Source organism: Eulemur rufifrons, chromosome 16 (assembly GCF_041146395.1).
Source record: "Eulemur rufifrons isolate Redbay chromosome 16, OSU_ERuf_1, whole genome shotgun sequence".
Lineage (NCBI taxonomy): Eukaryota > Metazoa > Chordata > Mammalia > Primates > Lemuridae > Eulemur > Eulemur rufifrons.
In genome coordinates this window covers 89,425,189-89,443,077 of record NC_090998.1, presented here as the reverse complement: position 1 = coordinate 89,443,077, position 17,889 = coordinate 89,425,189, and the positions used below count along the sequence as shown (strand labels likewise).

Sequence of the window (17,889 nt, the reverse complement as noted above, 5' to 3'; positions counted from 1 at the left end):
GACAGAGTCTCACTCTGTTGCCCAGGCTAGAGTCCCGTGGCATCAGCCTAGCTCACAGCAACCTCAAACTCCTGGGCTCAAGCAATCCTACTGCCTCAGCCTCCCAAGTAGTTGGGACTACAGGCATGTGCCACCATGCCCAGCTAATTTTTTCTATATATTTTTAGTTGTCCAGCTAATTTCTTTCTATTTTTTTAGTAGAGATGGGATCTCGCTCTTGCTCAGGCTGGTTTTGAACTCCTGAGCTCAAAGGATCCACCCGCCTTGGCCTCCCAGAGTGCGAGGAATACAGGCGTGAGCCACCGCGCCCAACCTTAAACAAGAAATATTCATTGAATAAATAATTTTATCAAGGCTTTTGTTGAAGGATTTTGCCTTGAGGGAAAGTGTGTGACTAAGGGACCACAAGGATCCCACCTAACTCCAGGATTCTGTGATCAGCACGCGGTATTGAACTGGAAGCTGATTTACAGATGAATAATTGGGAATTCCCAGGGCCACGAAGGCTTTTGCAGCTGTTGGATAAAGCAGCACCCTCTCCCGCCCTCCCTCTGAGCCTCACAGAAGTGGGTAGTCCTGGAGGCCTCTGAGAAGAATTTACTCTGGAATGTGAAGTGAGACCGTGTGAATGCGACACTTTTCAGTCTTGGCGCATTCACAGGGTCCTGATCCTCCCCAAACCTAGGATACCCAGTTCCCTCCTCCCTCTAGCTACTATTACTCCTTCCTCTAATTCTGCCTGCTGACCCAGCCCCAGGAAGCCTTCGGGAAAGCGCTTCCCCTTCTTTCCCACCCCACCAGGTTGGAGTTATTTCTCCTTTTCTGTCCTCTCTCCCATTGTTGTGGGGGAGAGGCGCTAAGAGTAGGACATCAGCATTTAAAATTTTAGAACTGCAAGAGTCGTCGGGAGTCATTTAGGGGAGTCCTCCCTTTTACAGATGCTCTTCCTGGAGTCTCCTGATACAAGCGCTTTGGTTCATTCAGCCCTTTTCCTTCTCCAAGCCCAAAGCACTTTCGCTGCGGCTGATCTCAACACCCTCGGCAGGTAGGGAGGGGTAGGTAGGTGTTAGTATCCTCCCTTTTACCGTTGGGGAAACTGACTCAGAGAAACAAGGCGACGGGCCTCGGTGGGGCGGGGACTGTAACGGGAATTCAGGGCTCCAAGCCAGAGCGGAATTTATGTCTCCTTTTGGGAAGCGTGAATGTGAAATAATCGACTTGGGCGCCCCAGGCAGAGACGCTTCAGCCCCCGAGAAGAATCAGGATGGGGTCTGGAGGATTAACGCAGTCACTGCTCGCGACTGGGCACTGACCCCCTCGGCAACTTGGCAAGGTCCAGGCGGGTCCACCGCCCTTCCCCTCACAGGGTGACCAATGGGCTGCGGCCTCTTTAAGGGCCCAGCGCCCCGCCCTCGGCTCGTCGCCGACCTCCTCCCACCTCCTAGCCGCTTCTCCGCCAGTTCCAGACTTCCCTCGGCGATGAGGTCATCTCCCCGCTGCCCATTGGCTGCGCCGTGCCGTCAGTCACAGGAAGTCGCGCCGCCGTCCTAGTCTCCTGCATTTCCCTTCCTTCTCTGTCCACCCTAGTCCGCCGAGCCCGGCCTCAACAAGGCTTCTGACTGGCCAGCGCCGCTGTCACTCATTTAGCGAGCAATGTAGAGGGCGGGAGGCAGGCGTGGTGGGCGGGCCCGCAGCTTCCGCGGCTGAGAGGAGCCGGCGGCGGCAGTGTCTGTGGTGGCCGCGGCGGCGAGAGCGACCGTCCCATTCTCCCCACCCCCTGGGTTCAGCTCACCACACGCCGTCCGCTCGTGCCGACTTTTTGTCAGCTCCGCGCGTCGTGACTGGACGTTGAGCCTCGGGAGGAGACGCGAGCGGCTAGAGCCGGAGCCGGGCAAGCCGCGGAGCCGGGGCCGGCAGGAGAGCGAGGCGGTGAGTGAGAGTCCGGGCAGGAGACCCCTCCCCCACCGCGGCCCCGCCTCGCCCGGAGCATCCTTTCTCCTCGCGACCCCGCAGCGCGCGCCCTCGGGGGATCTGGCCGGGCAGGCCTCACGCCCCCGGCCCCCTCCTCGCCGTCCTCCCTCCCCGCCCCTCCTCTCGGGGCCCGAGTGGCAGAGCCGCGGTCACTGAGCCGGGGCCGGGGCACTCGGGCGCGGCAGTGCACCTGTGCACCGCCTGGCCGGGCCGGCCGGGCCTTGCTGGGTGGGGAGACGCGAAGGACCCCGCCCTCGCCGCGCTCTGGGTGTGTTTGACTGCAGAGACGGGGTGTCGGCCGCTTTCTCTGGGATCTCGTGCAAACCCTTCAGGATCCGAGTGCAGTCCTTAGGATTCCCAGGCAGTTAGGTTCACCTGGACTTGTTCATGCCCATATAGTAACCTGAATGCTTCCAGGTGTGTGGACTTGAAACTTGACGGCGAAGAACTTTACCCGTTAAAGTGTTTGCCTGGACACTTTGATTACCATCCCCCAACCCCCATCGCGGGTACCATTAGAAAGCACTGATGCTTCATGGTGGCCGGAGCTTTCAGGTCAGATTCCCAAACCTGCCACTTGCTAGCTGTGTAATCTTGGGCCTTAGTTTCCTCACCTGAAAAATGGGGATAATAATAGTACCAACGACATAAGGTTGTTGTAAGTATTAAATAATTCACACAAAACGTTTGACTCAGTGCTTGGCACATAGTAAGGGTCCAAGAGATGCTTGCTCTTGTGATATTGAGAACCACTGGGAGACCAGCGTGTATTTGATCACCCGCATAACTTAGCTTTGTCAGGATTTCTCTTTGTTTTCTTCCCTGTTCTGTAGCATAACTAAAGGACAGTTTGTTGGACGGTTAACTGCTTGTCAGCCTGTACTTTTTTTCTTTTTCTCTCCTTGAGACAAGGTCTTGCTCTGTTGCTAGGGCTAGAGTGCAGTGGCATCATCATAGCACACTGGAGCCTCCAACTCCTGGGCTCAAGCGATCCTCCTGCCTCAGCCTCCAAAGTAGCTGGGACTATAGGCATGGGCCACCATGCCCAGATAATTTTTTAAAAAATTTTTTGTAGAGAGAGGGTCTCGCTGTTGCCCGGGCTGGTGTTGAACTCTTGGCCTCAAGTGATCCTCCTGCCTCGGCCTTCCAAAGTGCTGGGATTACAGACGTGAGCCACTGCCAGGCCCAGCCTATACTTGGCATGAATTGGGTGTATACCAGAATGTGAAATACATCACTTAAATGTAGTAATGAAATTACACCTACGCTTCATGTGTTTTTACATAGTTTTAAACTCATAAGACGTCTGGAATGTCCCCAAGTTGCAAGTTTTTGAGATCTTTTCAGCATCTTTTCTACATGAAGCCAAAGCCTGTAACATAAGCTTTATTTTCAATAAGAAGTTAAACTTACGTGTTTTACTTTAGAAGACCCCCCCAAAATTCTAAATTTCTCTTAAGCAGTTTTATTGTTGAAAAGCAGCCACCTCCCAGGGGTGAGGTGGTACAGCCAGCTGGCTCATAGCCCCATGACTGCAGGGTGGGGAACCTTTGGCTGAAAGTTACTAAACTAAGTTTTGTCTAATGTCATTTGGATTTTTCATAGCAAATCAAAAGGCTTTATGTTATTCAGTTAGTTTCTTTCTTTCTTTCTTTCTTTTTTTTTTTTTTTTTTGAGACAGAGTCTCACTCTGTTGCCCATACTAGAGTACCGTGGCATCAGCCTAGCTCACAGCAACCTCAAACTCCTGGCCTCAAGGGATCCTCCTGCCTCAGCCTCCCGAGTAGCTGGGACTACAGGCGTGCGCCACCATGCCCGGCTAATTTTTTCTATATATATTTTTAGCTGTCCAGATCATTTCTTTGTATTTTTAGTAGAGACGGGGGTCTTGCTCTTGCTCAGGCTGGTCTCAAACTCCTGAGCTCAAATGATCCACCCGTCTTGGCCTCCCAGAGTGCTGGGATTACAGGCATGAGCCACTGCACCTGGCCATCATTCAGTTTCTTAATGAAATGATTTAGAAAGGAGGAGGCCATTACTACTTTCTTCACAAACACATGAAAAGAAAAAGTGTCTATAATCTAGCTCTGGCACTTGCTTCAGTTCTTTGCCAATAGCTGTTAACAACTCCTTTTTAAAAAAGCTTCCAAAAGTCACATCCACTATGATAAGTTTTTTATTTAGAGTCAAATCATGAGAGATGGCAGAGTAATAAGTATCCCATCATCCAAAAGTATTTATTGTGGACTTTCCATGTCCTTAGTACTCTGCCAAGTACTATTGGGGAGAGATTAAAAAAATATGAAACAGGAACTCAGCCCATAAAGGGCAAAACTATAAAGTTTGGGTCACCCAGTAGTAATTACAGATACTATTTAAGGAATAACTTCATTTATTCATTCAGCAAACTTTTGTTCCATGCCTTTAATGTGCCAAGTGTTTTTCTAAAGAGCTGGAGTTATCAAGATAAGTGAGATAAGGTCCCTATCGTTGAGGTGCTCACAGTCTAGTGGCAGAAAGTGATAGATGATTGTAATACACTGAAAAAAAACTCTTAAGTACAAACCCAGAATTGTATGGGAAAGTGAAAGGTGCTTTTCCTTTGAATTTGTGGGAAAGTTTCAAAGAGAATATGGCATTTGAGCTGAATCTTAGATGAAGAAGAGGAAGACCATTCCAGAGAGAAATAACTGAGTTTAGAAAGGTTTCCTGACAAATCTAACATAGCAGTTATATGCCCCAGGAAAGGGGAAGGAAACATTCCTTGATGCTCCCTATGTAACAAGCATTAAGCTAGGCTTTTAATGTATTACTTAATCCTCACACAAACCATATTCGGTCGATTTTACCTTTATTTATTTATTTTTAAGTCCCGGTCTCACTATGTTGCCCAAGGCTGGTCTTGAACTCCTAGGCTCAAGTGATCCTCTGCCTCAGCCTCCCAAGTAACTGGGATTACAGCTGTGTACCACTGTGCCAAACTTTAGAATAGGGAAACTGAGGCTCAGAGTAGTTACTATAAATAACTCATCTAGGGATACATTGTTAGTGATAGAGCCAGGACTTGAATCTCTGGCTTAAAAACGTAGTATGCTCTTTTCCTTTTAACTCTGCTTTGTAGAAGTAAATATAAAGGATCTTAGAAAGTTCTACCCATGTTGTAATATCATTTTACTACATCTATTACAAATTACTTTCTGTGAAATTAAATGTTTCATATTTGATTTAGAGTCACTAAGGCTATATAATAAATAAAGGTTATCTCTATCAAATTTTATTTATTTTATACTTGTAAATGTGGTGGTATTTCCTAAAAAGTGTGGCCTGAGGGAGCATTCAGTAAAAGTGGAGGACATTGATACATATGGATTCTATATGGGGTACTTTACAAAGTTTGTTAGACTTTTTTTGAGATTGCAGCTTAAATATTTAGGTGCATGGGCTAAAAAAGGATTTGTAGATATATGGCCAATTAATTTACAAAGAATTTTGAAGTCATATTAGCAAAGAATGTTGTATTAATTTAGAGAGAATACTATGGCAGGAGTATATACTAGATGGTAAGCTCCCCAAGAGCAAGGATATTTGTTCCTTTTGTTCTCAGCTTCAAGAGCAGTTCTTGGGACATAGTAGGTGCTCAGTAATATTTCTTGAATATAGGATGAATATGAACAAATATATATTTACTCTGTGTGTGTGTATATAAATGCTAGGATTGATAGTTGGAATTGATTGACATGACATAACTTTTTCATCTTCTGAGGAAAAACGTTGGTCAGGGGGTTATATTTCAGAAGGTCTTTGAAAGCAAAAAGGGAAGACATTAGGTTGTAGATGAAGTAGTATAGGCATAAGGAGTAGTTTATAAATGGGTACATTTTGGAAGAAAAGGAACATTGAACAAAGAAAATGGCCCATTAACGCAATTCAACAAATATGGACACTGTTTGTGTCTAAGGCCTTAATAGAGTTTTGAGAATCAAGGAAATAGTCTACTGTCAAGGAACTTAGAGTTTTGGAGAGTGGATGTGTTAGCTATCTCTTACCGTGTAACAGATTACCTCAAAAGTTGGTGTTTAAGACAATAATAAGCATTTATTATCTCTCACAGTTTCTGTGTATGGGGAATTTGGGAGCAACTTGGAGTGCCTGAGGCTCAGGTCTCACAGGACTGCAGGAATATGGCAGCTGAGGCGTCAGTCATCTGACGGGCTTGACTGAGGCTGTTGGATCCTCTTCCAAGGTGGCCACTCATGTGGCTGGCAAGTGTGTGTGGGCTGTTGGTGGGAGGTCTCGGTTCCTCTCCACGTGGGCCTCTCCACAGAGCTACATGAATGCCCTCATGGCATGGCAGCTGGCTTCCCCCAGAGCAGGTAATCCAAGTGACCAAGCTGCATTGCCTTTTATGACCTAGCTTCAGAAGTCACATACTGTCATTTCTATAGTATTCTATTAGCCACACATTGTGGGAAGGGACTACACAAGGATGTGAATGGCAGGAGGTGAGGATCATTGGGGGCCATCTTGGACACTGGCTACCACAGTGGTAAAGTAGAAAATGTGTGTTGGAAGAAGGTACAGAGTGCTGAAATTAAGGGAGGGAGGGTAGGGTTCAGAGTAGGGAAGGATTACTTTCAGGAAAATGAGGGAATTGGGAAAAATTTAGGGTTTTTTTTTTTTTTGAGACAGGTTCTTGTTCTGTTGCCCAGGCTAGAGTGCGTGGCATGATCATAGCTCACTGTAACATGGAACCCCTGATCCCAAGTGATCCTCCTGCCTCAGCCTCCCAAGTAGCTGGGACTACAGGCACATGTCACCATGTCTGGCTGATTTTTAAATTTTTTTTGTAGAGAGGGGGTCTCACTTTGTTGTTCCTTAGGCTGACCTTGAACTCTTGGCCTCAAGGGATCCTGGTGAGGCCTCCCAAAGTGCTGGGATTACAGCCCTGAGGCACCACACCTGGCCAAAATGTAATTCTTTCCACAGATATTTATAAATATTTATTGTGTGCTTACTGTGTGCCTTCCCCATAGTAGGCTAACATGTGGAGGTAGACACTAAATTAGGGCCATATGAAATGTTTTTAAGTCAGTGGTCCCCAGCCTTTTTGGCATCAGGGGCTAGTTTCGTGGAAGACAATTTTTCCCATGGTGGGGCGGGGGGAAGGCACAGCTCAGGCAGTATGCAAGTGATGGGGAGCGGCTGTAAATACACATGAAGCTTTGCTTTTAAGTAATCTAGGCCAGTATTGACATAAGGACAAATATCTGATATCTATGTGTAAGGTGAGGCTGGAGTCATTTTTCTGATATTGAAGAAAGCAGTAACTTATCAGAGTAATAGACAAGCAGTTACAGAGTGTAAGTAGTTAAGAGCATAGATACTAGAGTCAGACTGCCTAGGTTGGAATCCTGGTTCCACTTGCTAGCTGTGTATGTGACCTTGTGCTGTGTAACACTGATACTCTTGCTATTTTGTCTTCTCTGTGGCTCACGTGACTCACCGGCTATAGAGTGGGAATAATAATGATGCCTGCTTTATATTGCTGCTGTGAGGATTAAATAAGTTAAAAATATGTAAAGTCCTTGGAACAGCTTTACGTGCACATAATTATCATGATTGTCATTATTGGTTTTTGGCAGTATCATAGAACTGACCATGAGAGACTGAGGCTGAAGTTAGAGAGATGAGTGAATATAGAATAATATGAGTATTCAAAAAGAGACATTTAATGTCAACCATTGCTGCTTCAGTATCAGTTTTTCCAGTTCAAGTACCTGTATCTAGATAATTTTTATTTCAACAGTGGCTTTATTTAGCTAAACTCCATGGTTAAAAGAAGACCCAAGGAGGTACACAATTGTGGTTAAGGGTTTCTCTTATCCTCTTGTCTCTTTGAGTAATTGGTAGTTCATTTTGAGATCTGAAGGGTATCCTCTATTCATTGCTGAATTTGAAGATAGGTGGGCAACTTACAGGTCCTTGTCCTATGAAATTATGAGTGGAAATTATGAGTGATTTTGGTTTTCCGAAAAATCCTTGTTCTTATATTAAAATTTCAAGTATATTGGGTATAATTTGAAAATAATTCTGAACTCTCTAATATGAGAGAGTAAAATAACCAGTGAGGTAACGTGTCAAGTTAAAGGACATGAGCAGATCTGGATTCTGACAATTACCAGCTGTGTAACCATAGGCTTACTACTTAACCTTCTTGTAATTCAGTTTCTTCTTCTGTAAAATGGAGTTAATAATTCTTACAACATGAGGTTGTTGTAAGGATGATGGAGAAATGTAAAAGGAAGTAAGAGAGGCATCTTGTCTTATGATGGTCATTGTGCTACCTCATTAATCCTCATACCGACTCTGTGAAATAAGCAGTAGTAGTAACATTTTGTAGATGAGGAAAGAAGCTTGGAGAGAGGAGCTGATTTAGGAAGATCACAGTCAGGATTTGAACCCAGATCTGTCTTTGAATTAAATGATTCTGGCTTCCTACGATGGTATGTATGAAGTACCTAACTTTACCTCTAGGAAATGTCTGTTACTATTCAATGTATTTTCCATAGTTAGTGAAAATGTCAGGAATTCTTTGTGGTAGTTATGAAGGTGTTATACCTCTCAAAATATTCTTTGTAATATTCGTTATATGTGTCTTCTTCCCATTCCTGAAATGGAAAACTCTAATAGTGACTTAAAAATTGCTCAATAAATACTTACCAAGTAAGGGCATACTGTAATGTCCAAATTTTTAGAATATTTTGGGAGTGTTTCATATCTTTTAAATTGTAAATGATATAAGTGATTCCAAGGTCTCTTAATTGTGGTTAATTTGTACATATTTTCACTACCACAAAATTTATAGGAACTTGGAAAGTTGTTCTTTCCTCATACTTTAGGATACACTGTGTTGCATTTTGGTTTTAGAGTGGTGGTGTCATGGTTGAAACTTTGGTTTTGTTGTTGATTTTATATTTATAATAGTTACATGATGGATATATTTAAAGTAGTCTTTTTTTTTTTTGGCTGGGCATGGTGGCTTTCACCTTCATCCTAGTGCTTTGGGAGGCTGAGGCAAGAGGATCAATTGAGGCCAGGAGTTTGGGACCAGCCTGAGCACAAGCAAGACCCTGTCTCTACAAAAAAAAAATAGAAAAATTAGTCAGGTGTGGTAGCACACACCTGTAGTCCTATCTGCTCAGGAGGCTGAGGCAGGAGGATCGCTTGAGCCCAGGGGTTCCAGGTTGTAGTGAGCTATGATGATGCCATTGTACTCTAGCCCAGGTGATAGGTGATAGAACGAGACTCTGTCTCAAAAAAAAAAAAAAAAAAAACCACAAAAACCCCAAACCAAAAATTAAAGTAGTCTTTTTGAGATAGATATAGATATATATATATATATATATATATGCGCGCGCGCACACACACACACACACACACACACAAACTGTCTTTCCATTAAGAGGAAGAGATGGGGAAACAGAATTTAGAAATTAAAAGTAAGTAGCCGGGCACCGTGGCTCATGCCTTAATCTTAGCACTCTGGGAGGCTGAGGCGGGAGGATTGCTTGAGGACAGGAGTTTGGAGACCAGCCTGAGCAAGTGCAAGACTGCTCTCTACTAAAAATAGAAAAAATTCACTAAAAAAAATAAAAAAAAACCCAAAACAAACAAAAAAGTAAGGGCTGTTTTCTTTTTTGTTCTTTGTACATGTGATAATCACGTTTTATGAAAAGAAATTACTTAAACTAAAGCTTCTATTCAGGAGCCTTTCACTCTTTAAATCTAACAGTTCAGGTTCATGCCCTAAAGTCATGGCATTGAAGGCAAAGATGTGGTATTTTATTCCATTTTATAAATTCAGTGAACCGGCCGTGCGTGGTGGCTCATGCCTGTAATCCTAGCACTTTGGGAGGCCAAGGCAGGAGGATCGCTCGAGGTCAGGGGTTCAAGACCAGCCTGAGCAAGAGTGAGACCCTGTCTCTACTAAAAAATAGAAAGAAATTAACCTGACAACTAAAAATATATAGAAAAAATTAGCCGGGCATGGTGGCACATGCCTGTAGTCCCAGCTACTTGGGAGATTGAGGCAGGAGAATTGCTTGAGCCCAGGAATTTGAGATTGCTGTGAGCTAGGTTGATGCTGTGGCACTCTAGCCCGGGCAACAGAATGAGACTCTGTCTCAAAAAAAAAAAATTCAGTGAACCATTTCACATTATCTTGTTGGTATTTCCTTTCTGTTCAGATTTTTTTGGAGGAGGTGGAGGTCCTAGAATGGTAACAGGGAATGAAGAACATAATGAAATCATATATTAATGATTTGAAATGAAATAAATGGAAAGATTTCCTTTATCCAGTAGAAATTTATAAGATGGTATGGTTCATTAGTGTGATATCTGTCATGAGACTTTGTATACCATAAGTCAGATGTTTATTTATTTAATCATTTTCCTATGACATTTTGTAGCATGATTGACCTTTCTTTCCCCCGCTTTTGACCTTTACCTGAAAGCTGATTCTGAAGGTAAATCTGGCAGAATCAGTATATATGAAAACTGGGCATGACTTGTACAATTTGGACAAGCTACTCATGACATTTTATTTTCAACATGTCTAATAACCTGTTGGGTGCCTAAATAAAACTGAGTTAATTATAGTGTAACCTTTTGTTCTATTTGGAGAGTGTTAAGGGATTTTTGAATACCCTCCAAAATTCACCTTCATCAAGTGAGCTTAGAAAGCTTAGAAAGCTCTTTCTAGAGCAGGGATTCTTAAAACTTTACTTGGATAACCCTCTCTGTCTCTTTTGGGCGTGTCTTTATTTTGTTTTTAAAAAAAGCATAGTAGGTTTCCCCACTGTTGAGAGATAGTAGTGATGGGTTTTGGAGTTAAATGTACCTGTTTTTAAGTCTGGCTCTACCACTCACTGGTTTGGTGATCTTGGGCAAGGGAATTAATCTTTTGAATCTCCATTTCCTCATAGGATAGTTGTACGAGATATTAATAAAGTTACATGTAAAGCATTTAGAACATCGTAGGCATTCGATACATGTAAATTTTTATAGCACCCCAAAATTTTCTTTTGTAGCACTAGCTACTATTACAATTAAATAATTGTATAATTCTTTCTTTCTGTCTTTCAAGACAGGGTCTCACTCTGTTGCCCAGACTGGAGTGCAGTGGCATGATCATGCAGTCATAGCTTGCTGCAGCCTTAAACTCCTGGGCTCAAAGAGTAGCTGGGATCACAGGTGCGAGCCACTGTGTCTGGCTATTTTATGCTTTTCTCATAAGCTTCATGAAGCCAGGGACCATGTCTGTCTTTTCATTGCCATATTGCCAGCATCCAGCATAGTGTTTGGCATGGCATATAGTAGATGCTCAATAAATACTCGTTGAATGAATGAAACCCCCTTTTCTGATCCTGTCCTCCTTTTGCTTAAAGGGCAGTATCCTGAACATATTTCCTTTAGCCTCCTTGAGAATTAATCAATTTAATACTTGAACTTTGATCTGTTGAAAATTGGAGGTAGGTAAAGGGGAAGACAATGAATAGATGAATAATATAACCAGAAAGAGAACAGAACAGTATACAAAGTGAATTATAAGAACATAGTATCCTGGACTTTCTAATCTGGTATCCAGCCGCCAGTTCTACCAAAACAGTTTTCATGGTGGTCACTACTGACTTGCATGTTGTTGAGCCAGTGAGTTTTCCCTTTCTAATTAAAATGACAACGCTTTCTAGTTACTCAGACAAGAACTGGAGTCATTTTCTGTTTCTTCATAGAATCCAGTCGATCAGCAAATCCTGTTAGCTCTGTCTTCAAAATATACTCATAATCTGATTATTTCTCACCAACTCCACCACAATCACCCTTGTGCAAGCCATCTGTATTAGTTTAGTTTCCTGTGCCTACTGTAACAAATCACTTCAAACTTGGTGGCTTTAAAACAACACATTTATTCTCTTACAGTTCTGGAGGTCGGACATTGAAAATACGTTTTATTGAACCAAAATCAAGGTGTCAGCAGATCTGTATTCCTTCCAGAGGCTTTAGGGGAGAGGCTGTTTCATACCTCTTCCAGCTTCTGGTGACGACTGGCATTCCTTGGCTTGTGGCAGCATCACTTCAATCTTCACATCTCTCTCTGCACACCTCTTTCTCTTCTGTTTTTGTCAAATCTCTCTCTACCTCCCTCTTATAAGGACATATGATTGCATTTAGGGCTCACCCAGATAATCCAGGATAATCTCCTCATCCTGGAATCCTTAATTTAATCACATCTGCAAAGATCCCTCCCCTCTTTTTGCCATATAAAGCAGCATTCACAGGCTCCAGGCATTGGGACATAGTTATCTTTTGGGGGGCCATTTTCAGCACACCAGTGTCAGTTCTCTGCCCCCCAAATTTATATCTGTCCCACATGCAAAATACATTCATCCCATTCCAGCATCCCCAAAAGTCTCAACCCATTGCAGCATCAATTCAAGTCCAAGATCTTATCTAAATATCATCAGCTCAAGAGTCTATAAAATCTCATCATCTAAATCATCTGTAATCTGTTTCCAAACTATAATGGTTGGGTATGCATAGTATAACAGTTACAGATATTCCTGTTACCAAAGGTAGAAAATGCAAGGAATAAGTGGATCACTGGTCCTAAGTAATTTCAAAATCCAGCAGGGAAAATTTTTATTAGCTTTCAAAGCCTAGGAGTAATTTTCTTTGGCTTGAGACTCTGCCCTCTGGGTCTGTTGCTCTAGCCTCTGCTTTCATATTTATCCTTCCTTTTTCTTCAAGGGTAGCGTATGTTTGCACCTGAGTAGGTTTTTTTCTCCCTGATTTTAAAAAATTGTGGTAAAATACACATAACAAAATTCACCATTGTAACCATTCTTTTTTTTTTTTTTTTTTTTTTTTTGAGACAGAGTCTCACTCTGTTGCCCGGGCTAGAGTGAGTGCCGTGGCGTCAGCCTAGCTCACAGCAACCTCAAACTCCTGGGCTTAAGCGATCCTACTGCCTCAGCCTCCCGAGTAGCTGGGACTACAGGCATGCGCCACCATGCCCGGCTAATTTTTTGTGTATATATATTTTAGTTGTCCATATAATTTCTATTTTTAGTAGAGACGGGGTCTCGCTCTTGCTCAGGCTGGTCTCGAACTCCTGACCTCGAGTGATCCACCCGCCTCGGCCTCCCAGAGTGCTAGGATTACAGGCGTGAGCCACCGCGCCCGGCCTTGTAACCATTCTTAAGTTGTACTGTTCAGTGGTATTAAGTACATTCATATCATTGTGCAACCATCACTAGCATCCATCTTCAGAACTCTTTTTATCTTGCAAAACTGAAAATATATACCAATTAAACAATCACTCCCCATTGTCCCCCTCCCACAGTCCCTGTTAACCACCATTCTACTTCCTGTCTCCATGATTTTGAGTACTCTAAGTATCTCATGTAAGTGCGTGACCGGCATAACACACACTGGCTAACGTCGCAGAAGGGAATTTCAAGACACACACACAGCCAAATGATAGTGGTAAGTTTATTCTTAGGAAAGGCTTGTGCAGAAGTGAAAGTACGCTCTCAAGAAAGGGGGGAGACAGGCTCAAAAAGAGCAATTGCACTGAATCCCAAGTGGTTGTTGTTTTTATTTCTTGAAGTCAAAGAAGGCTGGGTGGTCAGTCTTCATGCTGTTCAACCTCAGTTCTTGGGTTTTCTTTTTTTTTTTTTTTTTTGAGACAGAGTCTTGCTCTGTCTCCTGGGATGATAGAGTGCTGTGACGTCAGCCTAGCTCACAGCAACTCAAACTCCTGGGCTTAAGTGATCCTCTTGCCTCAGGCTCCTGAGTAGCTAGGACAACAGGCATACGCCACCATGCCTGGCTAATTTTTCTATTTTTAGTGGAGACAGGGTCTTGCTCTTGCTCAGGCTGGTCTCGAACTCCTGAGCTCAAGCAGTCCTCCTGCCTCAGCCTCCCAGCGTGCTAGGATTACAGGTGTGAGCCACCATGCCCAGCCTCAACCTCAGTTCTTACTACTGGTAGTTCCCCTGTTTTCCCACAAGAAGAGTGAAAACCAAAATGTTAATTTATTATAATTGTGATATAATGAGGGAAAGGTCACTTTGTACCTGTGCAATGTGGGAAATTAATGGCCTCTTTCTTCTCACGTCTGTTCAAGGGCTGTTTGTTCAAGCCTAGTAACTGTCTTGTTTCCTCCTTCCTTGCTCAAACCTAACTATCTACCTAAACAAGTGGAACCATACAGTATTTGTCTTTTGTGCCTGGCTTATTTCACTTAGCATAATGTCCTCAAGATTTATCCATGTTATGGCATATATCAGAATTTTCTTCCTTTTTATGGCTGGAAAAGTAGTTTTACTAACCTGTTTCTTGCATGTAGAATTTTGGTAGTCCGACAGTCTTCCTTTATTTCATTCTCTCTCTGTCCTTTCAGTCCAAGCTGGCAGTGTTTCTGCTGATATAACATTATCAGAAACCTGTGGGTCTCCTGTGTATATCTTGGGGATCCCTGTGATTAGACAAGAGGTTCTGTGTAGACCTTTGCTGGGTGATCCCATCTGTATTCCTACTTCTGCTTGTGGTTGGTTGAGGGGATCCATGAGTCACATGCCTAATGTTTTCAGCACTAATAAATTGTCCAGCCACACCCTTGGCTTTCTCTCCACAGTGTGCCTTCTTAACAGTGAATCTCCTAATTTTAGCATTTTTTTGTGATCTAAATGAGCTGAGAATTCCCCAAATCATTAAGTACTGTTTTCTTTGACATTTCTCCCATTAACTTATTTTTCCTTTTGCATTTTACTCTAAGTAGCAAGAAGAAACTAAGCTGCACCTTCAGGGTGTTGTTTGGAAATCTCATCTAAATATCTACATTCACCAGTTAAAAGTTCTGCTTTCCATACAACTGTAGGACACAATTTAGCTAACCTTTCTGCTGCTGTTTAACAAGGATCATCTACAGGCATGTGCCACCATGCCTGGCTAATTTTTTCTTGTATATTTTTAGTTGTCCAGCTAATTTCTTTCTATTTTTAGTAGAGACGGGGTCTCGCTCTTGCTCAGGCTGGTCTTGAACTCCTGACCTCGAGCAATCCTCCTGCCTCGGCCTCCCAGAGTGCTAGGATTATAGGCATGAGCCACCACGCCTGGCCTTCTCCATCTTTTTTGAATGCTAGTCACTTTGCCATCTCCACTTGGATGTCTCACAGGCATCTCAAATTTACATTCCAAACTGAACTTTTAATTTCTTAGTGCCAAAGTTGCTCTGGCTCCAATTCTCCCCATTTCTGTGAATTGTGCTTTTGTCTGCCTAGTTATATAAGTCAGAAATTTGAAGGATCATCTTTGACATTCCCTTTCCCTCCTCACATCCATTCCGTCATTAGTTTCTCTTGATAATTATTTATAAATATTACCTCATTTGTCAACTTCTCTTCTCTTCCACTAAACCTGCTCTAGCTAGTCCAAGCTATGCTCTATCTAGGACTACTTAAATAATTCTTAAGTGGTTTTCTTCTTTCCTTCCTCAGACTTCAGTCAATTCTCCACACTGAAGCCAGAGTTTAGAAACTGCAAATCGAATCATGTCTTGCTCCTTGCTCTTCCCCCAAGCCTTTCACTGTTCATAGGCTCCAAGCAGGTACTTTAAATGAATGGAATTGGGTGGATGAGGGATTTTAATAAAGAGTGGCAGGAACTGTGGCAAATTGGAGAGTACATGCCCTGTCAAAAGAGGGTGTCCACTTCTTAGTTCTAGTTTATTGGTTGGCATGTGGGAGTATAGGTCTAGAATTGCTGATCTGATTTTTTTTCTAAGAGAAGCCAGAAATCTGGAATTTTTAAATTGTGAATTTATTTTATAATGATGACTAGTTTAAAATTTAATAATTTATATACTTAGGAATAAATTTAATAATGATGAAATAATGAACTTAATGAAATAATTAGATAATGAAAATATAGGAACTTTTACACTAAAAATCACAAAACATTGCCAAGAGAAGTGAAAGAAGACCTAAATATATTAATATGTAGAGATATACCATGTTGATGATTTGAAAGACTCCATATTGTTAAGCTGTCCAGTCTCCCTGAAATAATCTAAAGATTCAATGTGTTCTCAGTCAAAATCTCAGCAGGCTTTTTTTGGGTAGAAATTGACTTTCTGAATCTAAAATTTACATGGAAATGCAAAGAACCTAGAATAGCCAAGACAATTTAGAAGAGAACGAACAAACGTGAGGGAATTAAATCAACTGATTTCAAAACTTACTATAAAGCTGGAGTAAACAAAGACAGTGTGGTGTTACTATTAGTGTAAAAATAGTTATATGGATCATTGGGACACAATAGAGAGTCCAGAAATAGGTACATATATAGATGGTCATTTGATTTTCAGTGACAGTGCAAACATAATTCAGTAGGGGAAAGCATAGTCTTTTTAACACATGTTGCTTGAACAACTGGATATTTGTATGTAAAGTAATGAGTCTCAATCCTTATCTGACACCATACGCAAAAATTTATTTGAACTGGCTCATGGACCTAAACATACATGCTAAAACCATAAAACTTTGAGAAGAAATTGTAGGAAAAAAATCTTTGCAATCTTGGGATAGGGAAAGATTTTTTTTAGCATAAAAGTAAAAATTGATAAATTGGACCTTATTAAAACTTTCTTTTCTTTAAAAGACACTGTAAGAAACTGAAAAGGTAAGCTACAGACTTAGAAGGAAATGTTTACATGCTACATATATCTAGAATATATAATAAAAAACTTCAAAAACTCAATAATATGCCAAATGATTCAATTAAAAAATAAGTAAAAGACTTCACTGGGGGCCGAGGCGGGTGGATCGCTCAAGGTCAGGAGTTCGAGACCAGCTTGAGCAAGAGCGAGACCCCGTCTCTACTAAAAATAGAAAGACATTATATGGACAACTAAAAATATATATAGAAAAATTAGCCGGGCATAGTGGCACATGCCTGTAGTCCCAGCTACTCGGGAGGCTGAGGCAGTAGGATCGCTTAAGCCGAGGAGTCTGAGGTTGCTGTGAGCTAAGCTGACGCCACGGCACTCACTCTAGCCTGGGCAACAAAGTGAGACTCTGTCTCAACAAAAAAAAAAAAGACTTCAGTAGACACTACACAGAAGAAAATACATATGAATGTCTAAAAGCATATAAAAAGATGTTCAACATCATTAGTCACTAGGGAATTACAAGTTAAAACCACAGTGAGATACCATTTTATACCTGCTAGAATGGCTAAAATTTAAAAAGATGGGCAATTCCAAGTATTGGTGAAGATGTAGAACAAGTAGAGTTCGTGTATGTTGCTGATGGGTGTGTGAAATACTACAACCACTTTGGAAATGATTTGTTAGTTTCTTGCAAAGTACATACTTATCATACAACCCAGCAATCTTGTTTCCAGGTGTTTGTTACTCAAGAGAAATGAAAATATATATTCACAAAAAGACCATGTGAATGTTCATACCAGCTTTATTCATAATAGCCAAAAAAATTGGAAATAACCCACACATCATCGGTGAATGGATAAACAAACTGGATAAACAATGGATTACTACTTAGAAAAAAGAATGAGTCATTGATACATGCAACAACGTGAATGAATCTCAAAAACATGTTGAGTGGAAGAAGAAAGACAAAAAGAGAACTTAGTCTGTGATTTCATTTATATGAAATTCTAGGATAGGCAAAACCAATCATAGTGATAGAAATTCAATCAGTGGTTGCCTGTGGCTAGGTTGACTGCAAAAGGACATGAGAGGTGATAGGATGTTTTTCTTTATTTTTATTTTTTTTTGAGGTGGGGTCTCACTGTGTTGCCCAGGTTGGCATGCAGTGGCTATTCACAGGCGCAATC

The 17,889-nt window shown here is 42.0% G+C and overlaps 1 protein-coding gene across 3 annotated transcripts in view; it reads left to right on the top strand.

Annotated features, from left to right (window-relative positions):
- The first annotated feature begins 1,684 nt into the window (after nt 1-1,684).
- The window catches only part of MRTFA (myocardin related transcription factor A), a 186,940-nt gene continuing 170,735 nt past the window's right edge, over nt 1,685-17,889 (top strand). For 2 of the 3 annotated variants that reach the window (XM_069489875.1, XM_069489874.1), the window contains exon 1: nt 1,685-1,929. The gene's annotated coding sequence lies outside the window, so the exon portion shown is untranslated. The remainder of the gene's footprint in view (nt 1,930-17,889) is intronic. The other variant, XM_069489876.1, reaches the window with a different exon arrangement.